Consider the following 6,273-nt stretch of genomic DNA (forward strand, 5'->3'; position numbering starts at 1 on the left):
GTGACTGGTGAGCTCAAGGGTATGGCGGCGGCGTGTAACACCATGTTGGGCCGAGTGGCAGCACGGCATACATCATACAGGGATGGGCGACAGATGGTGTCTGGGTGGGGAGGCAGCGCTCGGTGGAGCTAGGAAAGGTGCTGACGAAAGCCGTGCAGGGGCGCGAGGGGCAACACAGCAACGCAATGGTGGGGCATGTTGAAGAGAAGGGGCATGGGTTTACGACATCGATTGGACACGAAAAGGGAGGGGGAGGTGGGTTTGGGTTGTCGCGCATAGGGCGAAAACATGGGCCAAGGGTCTCCTCGGCATGCGCACCTGGCTCGGATCAAATGGGAGGCCCACCAGACTCGAGTTCGTTCGTGCGGGATGGGGATGATCTGGCTAAAAAACGGACAAGAGAGCCTAAAAAACCGTCAGGAATATAATTTTTTATGGGGCTGTCAGTTAGGAAACAACCGATGGGAACAGCTCGACAGGAAAACCATATTTTCCTGACAGAAAGCTCGTGACGGTTTAGGTTTGACTGGCCAAGATCAGCTCTTGTCAATATAATTCTCAGGAAATGCCATCACGAAAACACCCCAACAGGAATCATGCATTTTTCCTGTCATTCCAATCCTGCAGGAAAAGGTAACTAGGCCGTCAGGAATTGACTGTACCAGGTCTATCCCCATACTACCACCAATATAACCCATATTTGTGCACTATAATATTTATACATCCACTTAAATAATATTAGACGTTCACTTTAAGACAAATGATCACAAGCATATAATTAATCACAGATTCTCAAGCCAACCAAATCTAGATTGCACTTCTCATTACAAATTCAGTGTTCATTACAAAAGATTATGGTAAATGTTAGTATGAATCTAACAGTGCTTTTGTTCCCTATGATTGCAATGATCCTGGAAAATATATGAGAAACAACAATTGGATTCTTTGTTGTCTACTTCTCCTTCAATTTGAAACCCCGGAAGACTTCTGAAGAGCTGACAGCAGCGGCGGATCCAAAGGGGGGGCTCCAGCCCCCCCTAATGGCTTGATTTCACCACTAATCACTGTAGCAAAAGCTTGATTTCACCATTAAATCTTCATACAAATCAACATCTCTATTATTTTAGCCCCCCCTTATCCCGCATCGTGCATCCACCACTGGCTGACAGGTTGTATATAAGAAACTACAGTTTGATTATCTACTACAGAATGTATTTGAAATAATGGAAAATGGAAAGACACAAGAGGTGGGCCGGACCTGCTGCTGTGCTAGCTGGGCCGCCAGCGCAAGGCGACCTACCTGCTGGAAAAAAGATGAAGGGGACGGGGCCGGACATGGGCCACAAGCTAAAGAAGGCCAAAAGAGGGGCCAAAGGAACAAAAAACAAAGGTTTTTTATTTATATATATGATTGATTTTTTTAACCATTTTTCTCCAAATGATTTTAAAACAATTTAAGTTTGAAAACTCACATACTTTTATAACTAATTATATTTTAAAATTGTAATTTTAAACCCATTTGAAATCTCTAATGTTTCTCAAACTATTAGAAAATCATTTTTGAAACTATATTTTTAAAAGATCATTTCCGAACCAATTTTGAAAGATAAACATACCATTTAAAAATGGAGACTAAAATTTGAAACTTATCTTGGGAATATATTTGTAAACTATTTGAAAATTTTCAACTTTTTTAAACATACTTCTAAAACATTTTTAGAAAGACAGTTTTTAAACATTTTCTACTTAAAACTGAACTGATTTTTGGAACTAGTTTTGAAACATTTTTTAGGGTTTATTTTCCAAAATCTAACAATACTAACCGTGACTTAACTGAATTTTAGAAAATCATTTTCACACAAAAAGCTTATGCAAACAAAGTATATTAACTTGAAAAAAAATTATAAACCACACTTTTACTCTTTCTAGTGTGCCCTTGCATATTGTACTATACCTTCCCTTTCCAAGCACATTTGCTTCAGAAAATCCATCTGTTCCTTTAAGTACATCATTGTATGGAACTACTAGAAGCTCTATCTCTGGGAATCGTGGTGGTGGTTCTTTCTTCGATGCTGTCTTGGACTTTATGTAAAGAAATCCAGCCCAGAGCTCCTGTAGTTGGTATTGCTATTCTAATAGATTTCGGCAAGCCTTTCTTATTCTTTGTTGTGCTAGAGCTTGGGCATTTTGGCAGATGAAGCTGTGGTATTCCACCACATAACGTGGTGTTCCCATCAATTGATAGTCGAGTTAGATTTCTGAAAACCCCTTCTTCTGGTCCTTCACCTTGCAAATTGTGAAGGATAGATCAAGGCGTAGCGGTGATGTTGAATTACTTATGGGATTGGTCGTGACAAGTTATTGTGGTTGCCTAAGGTGCCAAGGATGGTGCCATTATTCAGTCCGTTGCTCATCACCAACTCTGAGCAAATGGATTGCAGAAGTGAAAATTCACATCGGCTTCCTCTACCACTCGTCCACTCCTAGTCCACTCCCAGCAGGCCGGGCCTCACGCTGCTGTTGGGAGTGGTAGTGGACGTCGATGTGCATTTTCACTTCTGCTCAGTCTATTTTTCGCAAACTGCCCCAGTCCGGAAGGAACAATTCCGGTAAAACTATTGTTTCCCATGTCAATAATCTGGAGCCTAGTGGAGAGATTAGTGAGTAACTGTGGAAAAGCTCCAGTAAATTGGTTAGTTCTGATCCCAAATTTTTGGACGCTGGCGAGGTTTTTTCCCTAGGCAGATGGTACACGACCATGGAGCTTGTTGACAGCCATATGAAAGAAATAAAGAGATGATAGGTTGTAAAAGGGAATTAAGGAGGAAGCACACCAGAGAGGCCACTGCAGGAGAGCTGAAGGAAGCCGAGATACGGATTGTTCCCGATGCCTTCAGGGATTGTTCCCTAAAGATAGTTAGTTGCCAAGGAGGCCAGCCGGGAAATGTTCCCAAGAGACGGCGGGACGGTTCCGGTGATGCTGTTGTTCGCCAGCTCTAGAACCGAGAGCGACGGCATGTCGCCAATCTCGGCAGGCTGATTCGGATCACACGGAGACTAGTGCAGCGGCTGATGTTGCTAGGAATGCGGCCCGCCATCATGTTCTGCATCAGGTGAAGTCTCTGGATCCCTCCCCGCAGTCCGTTGAAGGTCAGGTTGAGTGAACGCGGGAAGGTGAGGTTGCCGATGGCAGCGGAGAACGGGAGATGGTGCCGTCCAGCCCCTGCGAGCTGAGGCTCAGAGCGACCACCCGCCATGGCCCACGGGTGTCTCTTCTTGCTGCAAGTGACGCCATCCCAGCTGCAGTGGTTGCTGCTCTGGTTCCAGGAGGACAGCGAACCAGAGTTTTTTTCGCGAACGTGCACTGTAGCACGTATTTCATTAAGAGAAAAAAGAGAACATCCAAACAAACAACGCCAGCGTCGACCGAAGGTAACCAAAGTTTGCCCCGATGAACTGCACAAACATAAAACAGAGCGGCAAACGAAAAACCAGAGGAAACCGGCAGCGACCACACAAGAGACTAATTACATGAATGAACTGAGCGATCACAGGGTTGAATACCTGGCCCGCAACCACATGGCGGCCTCCTGTAGGATCTCCAAACACAGCTCGCGAGCATCGTCCTTGGCTTCATTCCTGAAAGTCCGTGTGTTGCGTTCCTTCCAAAGCACCCAACATGTTAGCATGACGAGCGAATCAAAACCCTTCCTGCTGCCTCGGGGCACCCTATGCCTAGCCCAGGTCCACAAGAGGAAGGGGTCGACGTCACCGTGAGTGACCACGGTTGTGAGCCCAAGCTTGGACAGGAGCATGTCCCAAACCTAACGGCTGAGGACACAACCCAGCAGGGTCTCGGAGGCTTGAAGACACATGATGCAAGTGTCATTGTCCTCTAGCCCATGTCACATCCGCCGATTCGTGGTCCTAGCAATGACGATGCAGAGCCAACCAGAAGAAGAACCTGACCTTAGGCGGTGCGCGCGTCTCCCAAATCAACTTAGTACCGAATGGCGAGGTCGATCCGATGAACATCGCACCATATGTCGACGCCGCGGAGTACTTGTGGTCAGCGGACCAACGCCAGATGACGGAGTTCGGAACCACCGACATGAGCTGGACACCACGAACCCGCTCCCAGAGGTCCAGGTACTGGAGGAAGACCTGAACAGTTTGTGGCCCAGTTATGTCGGACACCCAGGCGTGATCAGCCAGACCCGACGCCACAGACCGTATCCTCGCCTTCGCCCGGGGGACAGAGGCGAACACTGCAGGCGCAATTTGGTCAATACAACACCCATGAATCCAGGAGTCTTGCCAGAACAGCGTTGAGCTCCCGTCTCCGACCACTGTCATGGTTGCTGCACGAAAGAGGGCACGCGTGGCCTTGTCTAACGACGACGGAATGGTCGGTCCAAGTTCTGTTCGGGTCAACCTTCCGCACCCAATCCCAGCGCAGTCTGAGAGCTAGACCGAACCTTCGCAGGTCGATGATGCCGAGACCACCTAGCTCCTTGGGTCTGCAAACCACCTCCCACGCCACGCGACACATGCCCGCGCTCACTGTGGCCGACCCAGTCCAGATGAACGATCGACGTAGCTTATCGATGCGGTCGACCGCCCATGGCGACAGGCACACGACAATGGAGAGGTGCACCGGGATGGCCGAGAGCGTCGCCTATGTCAATGCCACCCTGCCGCAGTGTTCATGAGATGACCTTTCCAGAGCGGAATATGCGCCGTGACGACGTCAATGAGGAATTGCTCCTCGCTCCGGCGCAGCTTGCGAGTAGAGAGACGGATGCCCAAGTACTTGCATGGAAAGGCTCCGATTGTGCAGAACAGCATGTTCTCAACCAGCTGAAGCTCCTCTTGTGAACGGGCAATCGGGTTGGCGACACACTTGTCCAAGTTTGTGTACAACCCCGACGCATCGCCGAAGATCTGCAGGATGGTTTTGATGGCGACGATGTTGTTCACCTCTGGCGTAATGAACATGACGACGTCGTCCGCGTATAGCGTCACCCGTGAACGCACCGCGGCGCACCGGAGAGGTGAGAAGATCGACTCCGGATGAGTCCGCCAAGCACCTCCATAGCTAGGACGAACAACATCGGGGACAAGGGGTCACCTTGCGGCAAGCCTCTGGCATGGCAGATGCGGTTGCCCGGTCTGCCGTTGAGGAGGACCTTGGTGCTTGTCGATCCAAGGAGGATAGACATCTAGTCCCTCCACCGCTGACTGAAGCCGAGCCGTTGTAGGACCTCCAAAAGGAAAGGCCAACAGACGGAGTCGAAGGCTTTCGCAATATCGATCTTGAGGAGGAGGCAACTACGCTTCTTCTGGTGCAAGGTCTTGCAGGTCAGGTGAACGGCGTGGAAATTATCATGTATGGACCGTCTCTGGATGAACGCGCTCCGACAGGATGCACCAGATCATTGAGCACCAGAGCAAGCCGACGGGCAAGACATTTGGCAATAAGCTTTTCAAAGCTATGCATTAGGCTGATTGGGCGGTAGTCTCTGATCTCCTGGGCTTCATTCTTCTTTTTGAGGAGAATCATGAAGGCATCGTTGATTAAATTGAAGCTACGCCCATCCAGCGACCAGAACGCAAGAAGCGCACCAGAGTGGCTGGAGATCTTGGCCTTGAATGCAAGAAGAGCTCCCTCGTCGTCGCCATGGTCTGAGGAACACAAGGCTGCTGCTACTGCACTGGTTGTCGCTGCGGCCGAGATCAGCAGGAGCAGTTGCAGCAGGCGCCTGCAGCTGCAGGCTCTTAGTCTTAGGGGCAGCATGGCCGGCGGCGATGGATTTTGATTTCTTACGTGTCGGCACAGAGCTTGGTTTCTTTGCATTGGCTGACTATGATACGCTCACAGCTCACGCTCTGTGATTAATCATTCTGTATAATATATGCTTGCTGCCTGTTGTGTCGTCTTCGTAGTCTATGCTGGAGACTGCAGTTTGCGACCAAGGTTCAAGCTGGAATGGACCGTTGGTTTGCAATTTGTAATTAGGCCTTGTTTGCATGCATTTGTATCCACTTCAATCTATATGTGTTGGACTAGATGAAATAGAACTTAGTTTAGTTCCACTCCAATCCACTTCAACATATGTGGATTGAGATAAATATATGTGCATCCAAACAATGCCTTAGAATGACCAGGTGGCATGGGTTGATATATTAATAAAAGGAGATATTATAGCTGGAAAAAGAGAAGCAAATATATAATATAGACTTCAACAATACATTTAGAGAAACATGATAGTA

The sequence above is a fragment of the Miscanthus floridulus genome, chromosome 4 (genome assembly GCF_019320115.1).
Source record: "Miscanthus floridulus cultivar M001 chromosome 4, ASM1932011v1, whole genome shotgun sequence".
NCBI classification, from domain to species: Eukaryota; Viridiplantae; Streptophyta; class Magnoliopsida; order Poales; family Poaceae; genus Miscanthus; species Miscanthus floridulus.